Source organism: Sminthopsis crassicaudata, chromosome 3 (genome assembly GCF_048593235.1).
Source record: "Sminthopsis crassicaudata isolate SCR6 chromosome 3, ASM4859323v1, whole genome shotgun sequence".
In the NCBI taxonomy this organism is placed as follows: domain Eukaryota; kingdom Metazoa; phylum Chordata; class Mammalia; order Dasyuromorphia; family Dasyuridae; genus Sminthopsis; species Sminthopsis crassicaudata.
The window spans coordinates 483,320,833-483,335,009 of record NC_133619.1 but is presented as its reverse complement, the minus strand read 5'-3'; the positions used below and the strand labels follow the sequence as shown (position 1 = coordinate 483,335,009).

The following is a 14,177-nucleotide window of genomic DNA, read 5'->3' as shown; positions in this document are numbered from 1 at the left end:
AGTATCTAAGGCGAGATTCAAATTCAGGTTTTCCTGACTCCAGACCCAGCACTTAATTCACACAACATCTACTAGCATTGAAAGTCACAATGTTTAAAATTTTATTTATTACTTTGAAATTATATTTCATAATATTTGGTCAACTGTAGGTCTACAAATGGGAAAAATAAGTCTTTTTCCCAATTCAGTAGATTAAAGATTATTTTGAAGGTTATATAAGACTATCCTTCTCAACACTACTCAGGGATTACAAGTTGATTTTGTAGGAATGCTGTTTTTCTTTTTATTGGCACAGTTAAAGCTGCGTGTTGGAAGTGGTGCCTAAACAATTTCAAATGTGGTAAGAGCTGTTTATGTCATTGAGTAAAATTAGATGTGTCTCTTGCCAATAGCAGGGATGAAATGTAAGACATGGCCAAATATGTGTGTTCTTTCTTCCAGTGATAGGGCGGGACTTAAAATACCTTCTACTCCAGTTTTGAAAGGGATAGAAAAGTTTCAGGCATTCTATCTTTGGTTGAAATCAAGTTGGTTGTAGTTATTTCACCAGTGTGTTTTTTTAACATATATAAGGTAAGTTATCAAGTATCTTTTTTGTGAGTTTTGTCTTAGGTTTTAAATATGGAAAAATCTGTAAAGATCTATATAAATACAAAATTATATATTTTCTGAAATAGAGATTGAGAACATTTCATTATGCTAATCATCTGGCAGTAATCCTTTGTAATAATTTAATTTCTAATATCAGCAGGATGGTATCACAGATTTTGTAATCTAACAGTTTATGCATGGATTTCTAAAATATCCTGAGTAACAGATAATTTCATTTTGTAAAATGTAACTATCATGCTTTTATTTTGTGTTGCTATATATTTGTTCCATAACTTTCCTACATTAAAGCTACATTCTTACCATTTCCATTTCTAAATCTATAATCATGGTTTATCCTTTTGGAACATATTTTCCCTCCTTTCCATGGATGTTTATTTTAATATAGGAAATTATCAGGATAAGGCTGCGTGGGATGTTTTACATATTAACTGGCAAGAAGCTTCATGAAAAAAGAAAGTAAAACACTTCCTATCTGTACTCAGAGTAGAAAAGAAGAAATTGACTCTCTAGAAACCAGAAGAAAAGAGTATATACAACTCTATCTGTTAAATCAAAAAGCAAAATAAAAGCCATACATTTCCTTCTAGCAGCAAAGGAAAGAGGGGAATATGTTATAATTTTTTAAACTTCTGCCTAAAAAATGTTTCTCTTTTTTAAAAAAATATGGATTGTGATTATTGGAGAGCCCAAGTTTATAAGATTCAGAGACAACATTAATAAAGGAAAACTATAGCTCAGCTGTCTTGATAATCATTGCCAGCTGGTTGAAATGGCTGACTAGTAAAATAGGACCTAAGAAAATTGCTTTTTTTCTTTCAAAATATAAACTTAAGACATTTATTTTGCTTAGTTTATTAGAATTATATTTGCAAAGAAATTAGCTAAAAAAACAGGATTTTTAAATTAATAGTAATTGTGTCAGTGTTAAATTTTAGAGATAGAAAAGCTTTATGAATTATTGTATTGTTTTTTAAAGACCAAATGAAAAGTAGCACTGAATACAAAATATATTTAGATATTAAATCCTCTACATTGTTTTAAAATGCCATAACAGCTAAAGTCATCTTGTGACTGGAAGGCAAACTTATGGCTAACAGCCTAACAAGCAGGGATGTGAGAGTATAGAAGATATACCTGAAGAAGATGTGCCTGCAGGCAATTCTATTCCAGGGATAAAGAATAAGAGCAGAGTATATTATGGAGGGTTCAAAAGTAATAAATGATAATCTCCCCTCTAGTCATCTGCTCTTCCCTATTCTGAAACAGCAAAATATAAAACTGTGAACAAGTTGACCATGAAACTAATAGGAAGTGTTTGGGACTGTCTCTTGTTTTCTGCTTTTATCCTTTTATAACTGTCCTCTGTCTCTTTGTGGAGATGGTAAAAACTTTGGACATACAAAGAGTGTCCCTAATTTGCTCAGGGAAAACTAGCATCCAGCTTTCACATATTTCTCCAGGGGCCAACATAGCATTGTGGGGCACACCAATGCAGGGCATATACCAATGATAAAAAGAATGTTTTCAAGAAAGTGACATAAATTGTAAAGTCCTATACAAATCTGTGCTATTAAAATTTTTCAGACTTAGTAACCTGATGCACTATGACAATGCCTACACAAGATGCTATTCTTCTCCCAGGAATAGCAAATACTGCAACAATTTAGGACCCTGTCTTTGTTACCCACCTTCCAGAGGAAGAGCTATCCCCTCCCATTACCTTAGAAAAGGGGTTATTGATATTTTATGTAATGGATTTCTTTGATAGTCTATTGAAGCCTCTAGACCCCTTCTCAGAATTTTCCTAAATGCATAAAAACTACATAAAGTTACACAGTCATTTGTATTACAATATAGTTGTCAAATAATTTCTAAAAACAAGTTTACAGGCTCCATGTTAAGAATTCCTGCAACAAAATATGTACAGCAATTGGGTAGCCAGTTGTAGAAGAAGACAGTGATTAAATGTGTATAGTTCCACAATAATATCTTCTTCATTTGACATCTGCCCAACTTCCATCATCATATGATATTCATTATTTTCCTGCTGGTTTCCAAAGAGTAGGGAAAGAACCTGTTATTCCTAGGGAATTGTGAACCAGCATTTGAAATGCAACAATTTCCATTTGCATATGATCTAGCAAGAAGGTTATTCATCATTGAGGACTTGGTATAGATTGGACTGGAGTGGACAATTTTAATAGTACATTTGTAGACTCCTAGGCATCTCCTGAATATGTTCACTACTGCCACAATGCACATACTATGATGATGAGAAACCAATAATAAAAGCCATCCTTTGTTGATTGCACTAATGAATTTTAACAGTTGTGGGTAATCTTGTATTGACAAGAAAAAAATTCTAAACAAAAATATTTAATTGAAATCTTGATGAGGAACTAAAGTGCCAAAGAGCCAAATGTTACTTCCAACTGAGTTTTAATTGAATAAGGGGTGCAAATGAGCATTTAGAAGAGCATAAGTGATTGAAGGAATAAGTCCTGGGCTCAGTGGAGGACTCATCTAAGAATCCAGATAGCAAATTGAAAAAAAAGGCTGAATCTGTGCATGTAAGGTACTGTAGTATCCCCAGATTCAGCATTTATGATCCATGATAGACTATTTTTCAATAGACCCATCAGCCCATTTTTCCCCTGGTATAATTAGGGACTCTCCCACAGGAAAAATATCTTTAAGGAATGAAAAACAATTAAGACATTTCTATCTTTGATTGTATTTTGTCCTTAATGTAGTGGGATCTCTGGATGAAAGAGTATAGACAGTTTAATGTTTTCTTAACATAATTCTAAATTGTTTTTCAAAATTATTAGACCAATTCACAATCCCACTAACAGTGCATAAATGTGTTCATCTTTTCATAAAAGATACAACAAGAACTTCTGTTGTTTTTTAAAATTTACTGGTTGTAAAGTGAAGATACAATCTTTCAAATGGCTGTTAAAATTTATGACTTTTAACAATTGTTCATATTTTTCAATTACTATCAATTAAGCAGTTGTTTTTGGTCATATATTTGTTAGTTCCATCTTAACTATATGTATCATTTATATATCTATTCATTTGTTTTATTTCACATTAGAAGTTAAATTTTTTGAGAAAAAGCATTGTTTTACCTTTATTTATATCTAAAACACATACTATAGTTCCTAAAATATATAGTAAACAATTCATAAATGCTTGTTGATTTTTCAATATCAGATACTTTTTAGAGATAGTGGATGCAAATAATTTTCTAATCTAAAGTTTTTCTTTATATACTAAATGTGTTGATTTTATTCAATCAAAAGTTTCTCAACTTCATGAAATCATAATTATTTTATATAAACTGCATTTTCAATAAATACTATCTATTTTGAGCATCTCTGACCTTTTTTGATTAAGAACTCTATCTTTATCCTCTTTCCACCAGGGTAGTGAGAAATACCTGATGTGCTTCTCTTCTAATTGTTTAATGGCATGACATTAATGTTTAAGCCAAATATGAATTTTGAGTTTATAATGGTATTTGATATATGTTGTTCTAAAACTTAATTTCTCTTTATTTCCAGTTTTCCTAGTACTTCTTTTTAAATTAAATATTCTTCTCCAAATAATGTATATTCATTGAATTCAGTTGTTTCTGATTTTTCCTTGTTTAATCTGTCTTTTCTTTTGATCTTCTTTTCTATTTTTAAGCAATACCAAAGTTTATAGATATTTGCTACCACTTGAAAGTATAATTATTATATTATAGCTATGAAATTTGTATTCTTCCTTTATTCTTATGTTTGAATTGCTCTTAAGAGTACAGCTCTTTTAATTTTTTAAAATGCATTTTTTTATTATTTTGTGGCTGACACTTTAAAAATATTGCATTGATAATATGATTAGTACAGCATTAAATCTACAAACTAATTTAGAGGGAGTTTTATTTTTGAATAACTTTTTTCCATGTCTTTAAGGAACATTTTGTGATTTTTTTTAGATATTTGTCATGGTAGACTATATATTCCTTGGTAGATTGACTCCCAAGTATTTTATGCATTTTGTAGCTATTTTGAATATGAAATGGGTACTTCAAATACCAAGTGATGTCATTTGACTTTGATTCAGAAACTATTTGTAAAGATATGTAAGGATATAAAACAAAACAAGAAATAGTCTCTGCTGTTAAGGAGCATACTTTCTATGGTGAATAGAATGTGTATACATATTCCCTGCTATATCATTCTGATACTACCTGTGTGACTCTGTGTAACTTATTTAATTTCCCTTTTCTCATTTTCCAGTTCATAAAATGGGGGGGTGTGATAGATTAGATGGCTTCTGAGGTCCCAGTTAGCTTAAAACCTATAATTCTATAATAGATTTAGGAAGGACAGAACACTAACAATTTAAGAGATAAGAAATAATTTCATAGAGGAGAAAATATTTGACTCAAACTTGAAATAACTCAGAAATTCTGAGGAGAGTAGAAAAGAGGGTATGCATTTAGATGCATTTAGATATATATGGATGATCTGTATGAAAGTGCAGATTTGAGAGATATAAAATTTCCCCTGAGAACTGCTTTGACTGCATGCCATAGGTTGTGGTATGTTGTCTTATTATTGTCATTCTCTTGACTGAAATTATCAATTGTTTCTATGATTTGTTGCTTGACCCACTTTAGAATTACATTATTAAATTTCCAATTAGTTTTTATTCTATCTTTCCCTGTAACTTTGTTGAACATAATTTTTATTGCATTGTGATCTGAAAAGGAAACATTTATTTCTGCCTTACTATATTTGATTGTTAGGTTTTTAATGCCCTAATACAAGGTCAAATTTTTGTAGGTGCCTAATACTACCAAGACAAAGCTATATTCCTTACTATGCCTATTCAATTTTTCCAGAGGTCTATCAGATATAAATTTTTAGGTTATATTAAATTACCTAGTTTGCTTCTATTAACATACCTAGATTTATTTAATTCTTAGAGGGGGAGGTTGACATCCGCACTAGAATAGTTTTGCTGTCTACTTCCCCATAACTGTAAGAATTTGGATGCTGTACCACTTGGTACAAAAACATTTAGTAAAGATTCTACTTCACTATCTATGGTATTCTTTAACAAGATGTCTTTTCCTTCATTTTCTCTTTTAATTAGATCTGTTTTTACTTTTGCTTTATCTGAGATCAGAATTGTTGACCCTATTTTTTTTTATTTTTTACTTTGGCTGAAGCATAATAAGTTCTCCTCCAGTCTTTTACCCTTACTCTGTATATATCTCTCTGTTTCAAACGTTTCTTGTAAACAACATATTGTAAAATTCTAGTTTATAGTATACTCTGCTATTTTTTTTCATTTTATGGGAAAGTTCAATCCATTCACATTCACAGTTATGATTACCAGCTCTGTATTTTTCTCCATCCTATTTTCTCCCTTATATATACTTTTGTTCTTTTTCCACCCTGTTGCTCCTTACTAGTGTTTTGTTTCTAACTCACCCTTCCCTCCCTTCTATCACCCTTCCTTTCTCCTTTAACCCCTTTCCCCTCATGTTTCTGCCCTCCCTTCTATCCAGCCCCTCCCTCTTTGCCCCTCTTTCTTCCTACTTCCTTATAAGATAAGATAAATTTCTTTTTTTCAGTAAATTTATTTATTTTAATACACAAGAACAAATTTCTATATCCAACTGAGTGAATGTTACTATTCTCTTTGAGCCACAACTGATGAGATCAAGCTTCAGATAAAACTCATCCCCTTCCCTTCTTTTTCTTTATTGCAAGAGATCTTTTGTGGCTTCTTCATGTGATTTAATTTATCCCATTTTATCTCCTTTTTCCTCTTATCCCAGTACAATCCTTTCTCTACTCTTAATGTCTTTTTCTCTCTTATTACCACATCAGAATCAATTCATACCCATACCCTCTGTCCATGTATACTGCCTCTAACTATGCCAATAAAAGATACGATTCTTAAGGGTTACAAGTATCATTTTCCCATCTACTTATGTGAACAGTTTAGCCTTTAAATAATGTTGGGTTTTTTTATTTTCCTGTTTACCTTTCTTTCTATGCTTCTCTTCAGCCCTGTATTTGAAGGTAAATCTTTCTGTTTAGTTTTTTTTTTTTTTTTTTTCCCCATAGAAATGATTGAAAGTCTTTTACTTCATTGAAGATCCATTTCATCCCTTGAAATATGATGCTCAGACTTACTGGGTAATTAATTCCTGGTTGTAATCCTAAGTCATTTTGCCTTCTGGAATATGGTATTGCAGGCCTCTGATCCTTTATTGTAGAAGCTAACATATCATGGATAATTCTGACTGTTGCTCCTTAATATTTGAATTGTTTTTGTTTTGTTTTGTTTTGTTTTGGGGTTTTTTTTTTCATTTTGTTTTTGTTTTTCTGGCAGTTTGCAGTATTTTTCTTTGAGATTATAGTTCTGAAATTTTGCAATAAGTTTCTTGATGTTTTTTGGTAGAATCTTTTTCTGTAGGTGAGCAATGGATTTTTTCAATGATTATTTTGCTTTCTGGTTCTAATATAGCAATATAATTTTTCCTTGATTATCTCTCGAAGAATGCTATTCAGGTTCTTTATTTTTGGTTGTGGCCTTCAGGTAAATCAATAATTTTTAAAATTATCTCTCCTAGATCTATTTTCCAGATTGACAGTATTTCCAATGAAGTGTTTTACATTTTCCATAATTTTTTTCTTTCTTTTTAGTTTGTTTGATTTTTGATGTCTCATAGAGTTATTAACTACCATTTGTCTGGTTCTGGTTTTTAATATATAATTTTCTTCAGTTAACTTTTGCATCTTTTTTTTCCATTTGACTAATTCTACTTTACAAGGTGTTGTTTTCTTCAGGGGGTGTTTTGGAAGGAGGGTAATTGGCCAGTTTGTTTTTTGAGGAATTATTTTCCTTTTCTAAGCTGTTGACTATCTGTTGCATGCTTCTTGTTGTTTTCCTCAGTTTTACTTCTACTTCTCTTATTTGCCCTTTAAAATCTTTTATGAGCACTTCTAAGAAGGCCCTTTGGGCTTGAGACTAATTCCTATCACACTTTGAGATTTCTCATGTGGTCATTTTGTCCTCATATGACTTCTTGTTTTGGTCTTCCCTGTTACCATAGTGATTTTCTATGGTTAAGGTTCTTTTGTCTTTTTTGCTTATTTTCTTTCTTTTTTCCAGCTTTTTGACTTTTAAGTTTGAGCTCTGTTCCTCTGGTACAGAGCTTCTTATTCAGCTTTGGTTTTCAGCACAAGGGACTTTTGTGTTTGTTGTACTACTCGCAGCAGGAGGTAGCTCCAGCTGCTTTCTTCAGGAAACAGTCTTGTTTTCCTGGTCTGGCAATTTTCCTTTTGTACTAGGCCTGGAGATTGCCCCTCAGGTCTGCTTTGCTACTGATCCAACACTGAGCTGCTATGATTAAGACCCTCTCACTAGCTTTCTTAGATAATATCTGAACTGGGCGGAACACCCTTTTGACCCCAGTGAAACTGATCTTTCTTTAAGTCCTTCCAATCTATCTTGAGCTGGAGAATGGTTTCATTCTGTCAGACTCTGTTTAGAGACTTGGTTTCACTTGGTTTTTGAGCAGCAGAGTAACAAAATCAAAAAATCTTCCTTGTGACTCTCCCTCTTACCCCAACCCAATCTTTCAGTAGATTTTCTAGATGACTTTGTAATTGCATACATAAATAATAATCAGGTAATCTTCCCAATAGATGCAGAAACATTTATAGTAATGGAGAGAGTTATTAACTTAATTTCTCCAAGGCTTTATTACAAACTATAGAAGTATGTCTTCCATCAAACCCAGTGGTATTTATTGAATAAATGCATAGTCATAGTGATGGAAGGTAATTTGGAATTGATAGCCATCACATAACCTATCAATCAGCAAGCATTTATTATTATGTATTTACTGTGTGTCAGGAACTGTACTAGATACTACAGATACAAACTATAAAATGAAATAGTCTCCTCTGCCAAGAAACATTTGGGAAGATAACAAAAATGTGTGATTGCATACAGAATATAAAAGAAATAAATACTAGAGAATTTAGAGAGTGCAGCCAAGGAAGGAGTTCATTTCAAGCATGGGAGAAGGACACTGAAAAGTCCTGGAGACAAGAGTTGGACTGCAGTGTGTGAATAACAAACAAAAGACTAGTTCAGCTGAAATAAATGTGGAAATGGAAGTGATATATGAATAATCTGGAAATGCAAATTGGGGCTAAGTTGTGAAGAAATTTTAAAGACAAACAGAAATTTTTATTTTATCTTAGAGGCAATATCTAGTGAATATGGTCATACTTTGTTTTATGAAAAATAATTTTGACAACTCAGTGAAAGATGATCTGGAGTAATAAGAGAATTGAGGCAGAAAGACAATTAGTAAGATATTGTAAAACTCAAGGGAAAAATAATAGAGCTTGAATTGAGGTAGAAGTTGATGATAAAGTAACCAAGTGAAAGAGTATAGAAAGGAAAAAGAATAAGTTCCAGGACAGAACTTGGACAGTTCATTGAGTTAGTGCTATAGATGAGTCAGCAAAGGAAATTTAGCATGAACAATCATCTATAGAAGATAATAATAAGAAGAAAATAGTTTTGTGAAACTCAAGAGAAAAGATAGCAACCAGGAGGTCAGGAGGGCTAAATGTGATACAGAAGTCAATAAAGATGAGGTTATGCATATATATAGTAGATGCTAAGGATAGAAAAACAAAACAATACAATATAATATTAAGCCCTTCTCCTTATTTAGAGTCCATACTGACTTCCTTAATCAATTAAGCAAATGTTGCCTTTTCTGTAGCCTCTGTTTCTGAGGATTGAGAAGTACAAAACCAAGGCTTTGTTTCAAAAGTTGACAGATTTGAGGGATCTTCCCCACTCTAAGTCAGTGCTTCTCTTAAGAGTTACCAATGATTTCTCAATTGCCATGCCCAATGGCTTTTCTCAGTCCTCATCCTTTTGTGTATCTTTTGATACTATCAATTATTCCCCACTTTTATAATTCTCTTCCTTTAGTTTCTGTGACTTTGCCATCTCCTGCTTCTCTCCCTACCAGTCTTACAGTTCTCCTTTTTTGGATCATCCTAAGCATCAATATTCTCCAAAATTAAGATCTCGATGTTCTTCCCTTGGTGATCTCATCAGACACCCTAAGTTTAAATATCACCTCTTTTGTTGATGATTTACAGGTCCATATAGCTGACTTTCATTTCTCTCTTAAACTCTAGACCTCTATTTTAAATGACTTGCTATACTGGATATCTTTTTGAAGTAGGGTAAGAGAGCTTAATTTTAGGATAGTAGTTTGAGAAATATGAAACAATCACACAAGTGACATTTATCTCAGGGGACAAAAGATGCCATTTATTACCTGAAATAGTTCATGAACTCAACCAAATATGACCAAGCAAGGCAAGATCATATATGATTAAGCAATATTTTCAGAGTAAAGTTGACCTTTAAGAACAGGATCTAGGGAGTAAGGAGAGGGATTGGAGAGGAATTGGGGGAGATCTGAGAGGGATCAGACTTTGACCTGACACCAGACTGTTTAAAGATATGCTAATTAAAACAAACTCCTAAAATGGCCTATCTCTATGTGACAGTGGAAATGGGATGAGTAGATTAAATTTACTAATTAAAGTTCCTGTTCCACATCACTTTTGTCATTGCAAACTAAACATCTTTCCCCTTTCTAATTCAAATGTTTAAAAAAAATCTTGTTAAGGTTTATCTTGTAATTCCCATGCTTAATAATTTTCACCGGTACCTCGTTATTTCTACCATAAAATATAATCTCATTAGCCTGACATTAAAAGCCCTCCAAAATTTGGTTCCAATTTATCTTTCAATCCTTATATTACTCTTCTTCACACTTTTTGTTTTCCAGCCAAACATTCTCAGACTCTAAATACCACTTCTTCCTTCATACAAACTCTCCCTCACTCTCTCCAATCCCAAAAGAAGTAGATTATTTTACTAGAAGAGATAATCTTTTCATCATTCCAGTGAGTTCTAAGGTAGAACTGACCTAGATGATGATTAAGTGCTTTAACAAAGCTTTATTTCCTTATTCCCATGCTAGCCCCAACCTACTCTGTTCATCCTATATGATTGGAGACTCTAACCATTTGCCCTACCACATCATGAGCTACTCCACTTGACTTTTGAAAGTTAAAATCAACATATCCTTTGCTCCACAAAGAACACCCTTCTGGCAGTCAGAGCCCTAGGCTGAAGCTTCTTTTTCTGATCCCTACTCTTGATGACAAAAGCCCTAACACCTAACACTGTATGTAACTAATAAATATTTGTTGAAACTAATTAAATTGAAATGTACCCTTTTCCCATTTCTGACTTTCAGACTCCTTATCATTTTTCAAGATTGTTTTCTGGTGCCATCTCTTCTATGCAGCCTTCCAGGATCATCCCCTCCCCCCCCCACAGCTATCGGTACACTTACACAAAGTAGGGACTTAATAAACATATATTGAATTATTAAGTAGGAAGTCCTGCTGTTAATTACAGACTAGTCTGCCATCATTATGTAGCAAAAGAATATAGCCCCAAGTGATTTGAACATTATAGATAGGACAATAGGATTCTACAGGATGTGTGTAAGCATTGAGAGGGATATAGGTAATTTTGCATTCCTATTACTCAGCCTTAGAAGGAAGGCTATGTGTTGCTTTGAGCTAAGGCCCCAAGGCATTTCTTCTTTTCTTACAGAGCTGTAAGCTTTAGCTTACAAAGTTCTCTGTGGTCACATAAATGCATACATACTTTCAAATAGATTTAATCAAACATTAGCATAGATACCTAACAAAAAACTATATGGTCATACAAGCAAATATACTTTACATATCCTATTGTTTTTTAAAGATGTGATACCTCAGTTGGGACTTGAAGAATGAAAATCACTTCCAAAAGTCTCCATTATTTGGCTCCAATGATTTTTTAGTAAGCTATAGGAAACATCTTCATATTCAAAGCTTTAGGTTCTCCATAATCATTTATAGAAAAGAGTACTTATAAGAGATGTACTTTTATTTTCCATTCCATCATTTGCACTCCATTACCATTTCTCCATCCTTGCAAAATCTCCCTTTATGACTCTCTCCCTCTGCTAAAGTTTATCATTTTAATGTAGAAAAACAAGAACAATATATGCTACAAATATACCATACTAAACTGAACAATATAATCCTTAGCTGTGTGGGTTAGAATTTGTTTTCAGAACCACAGCAAGTAGAAGAGTGAAGCAATTTATGCATATACAATACAAAGCTCAAGAATATTTATCACATACTGCCATCATGACCATATTACAGACACAGAAAGATTGAAATAATATACAGATTAGAATTTACCCTCAAGGAACACACATGCAGAGAAAAAAGAGAAATAGGTGTAGAGTTAGAATATTTTGATTATGACAGCAGGGAAGGGAATGGTTATAACCTTTCTTTGCTCCTACATAATCCCCCATTAAGCTGTTCTGTTTTCCATCCTACTTAATATCCTTTTGTGGGAGAAAATAAGAGCGGAGTTGAAAGAATTCATAGCTTGCACTTCTTTCACTTTCTGTTCCTCCCTTCTCCCCCACCACCACCAAAAAATATGGCAGAAGAGCATTCAACAATCAATGCTATGTCAGATTGTTTTTATTTTCCTCTATTAAAGAACATTCTCTTCATAAATTGTATACTCTGAGGCTGAATACTTATGTTCTAGAGTGGTAAAAGAATAGCCTCAGTATCATTCACTACCATCATTTTCAACACTGCTAAGTACTCCTAAGAAACCTCTGCTCTTTAGGGTCCTCTTAGAAAAACTTTTTTTTTCCTCTTTAGTCTATTTTGCTTACTTATCATTTTAGACCATACTGCCCAATGTAATATAATTATAAATGTTCTAAAAATATTTATCTTTCTAAAACATAAAACTTCAGTGTCTACATATGGTACTACATTATGTATATTTTTGGCAAAAAGTAATTTGAAAGACATTTTAATAATCAAATTCAAACCCTGAAAAGAAAAATGATGATAAAGGTAGAAATGTATCGTGTTGATGAAACACTGTGAGACTTTATTAATGTACTGTCAAAGCAAAGGAGGATTGCATATAAACCATATTTGATAAGATCTATAATTATGTTTACCTCTGGAATTCTTTTTTCTTTTTAACTCTCCTTTTAAGCTTTGCCATTAAAATGCCTAGCACAGGTAATGAATTTAAAATAGGTTTGTATTTTTTTAATTTTTGTTAATTGTGTGTATATTTAATAAAAAGAATATCTTTGTTATTTTAAGAGACATGATTGGAGACTTATTTTGTTAATTGCTGTCTCCGGTATTAAATCTTCAGTCTTAAAAAAAAAGTTCCACTTATAACTGTTAAATGATCCCTTCTATAGTATTCCTAACAAGTGATTATCTGACTTCTACCTTAAGATTTCTAAATAAGGGGATCCACTTCTTCTAAAGCAGTGCATTCTATTTTGGGGCTTCTTTTTCTTTGACATTAAACTAAAAATGCTTCTCCTTCACTCACTATTCCAAATTCTGTCTATTGGGACCAAAAAAACAAGTCTCATCCTTTTCTGTATTACTTCTTCAACTAATGATAGAGAAAAAGACAGAGGTGCCAGATCCCAAATTTTTCAACCTATACTCTTATGGTATACTTTCCCCAAGAGCAACTAAAGGGCACAGTAAATAGAGTGCTGAACTTGGAATCAGGCAAACTTATTTTCCTGAATTCAAATGCAATCTCAGACACTAACTTTTTTTTTTTTTTTACTCTGGCCAAGTCACGTATATAGTTTGCCTCAGTTTCCTCATCTGTGAAATGAGCTCCAGTATCACTACGAAGAAAATCCTAAATAGCGTCACAACAAGTGAAATACAACTAAAAATGACTGAATAACAGTACTCTCCATGGCAACATATTTCAGATCTTATCTTTATGCATTGATCTAACTTTTGAACACATATGATTTTGAATCACAAAGAATAGCCTGATCTATTAACTCACTTATATAGATGAGGAATAAGATTAGTTCCTCCAGTTCCTCCACTTCTTGAAGAGAAATCTGGCAGTGAGGAAGAAAAGAATACATTATTAAGGTGACAGGTCATAAAGGAAGAAAGTCTATCCCTTACAAATCTTGAATTCCCTGTTATCAAGGGACCAGTGGGCTTCTCTATGTTCTCATGGCAATTATACTCTCATGGGCTTACCTATACACTCAGAGGCCTTCAAAGCAAAGATATAGATTAGTTATGTGACTGGGCAAGTCACATAATTCAGTTTCTTTATAAAATAAGATTAAGAAGAATGGTAAACAATAAAAGTATCTCTACCAAAGAAACCTTAAATGGGGTCACAAAGAATCAGACACAATTGAAAAAGAACGATACACTGAGACTATTTGTTTCTAATTTGGTAAATTTGTATTAGGCACTATGAAAAGTGAGAAAGATCCAAAAATTAAAATTAAATAGTCCCTGCTTTCAAGGAACTTACATTCATTTAGTAAACAA

General features: G+C 32.6%; 1 protein-coding gene across 4 annotated transcripts in view; it reads left to right on the top strand.

Moving 5' to 3' along the window:
- SGCG (sarcoglycan gamma) overlaps positions 1 to 14,177 on the top strand; it is a 307,721-nt gene that overhangs the window by 63,542 nt on the left and 230,002 nt on the right. Inside the window, exon 1 of one of the 4 annotated variants that reach the window (XM_074303666.1) lies at positions 418 to 573. The exons of 2 other annotated variants lie outside the window; for them this stretch is intronic. The gene's annotated coding sequence lies outside the window, so the exon portion shown is untranslated. Of the gene's footprint in view, positions 1 to 417; positions 574 to 14,177 lie in introns of those variants that run through there. One more of the 4 variants, XM_074303668.1, reaches the window with a different exon arrangement.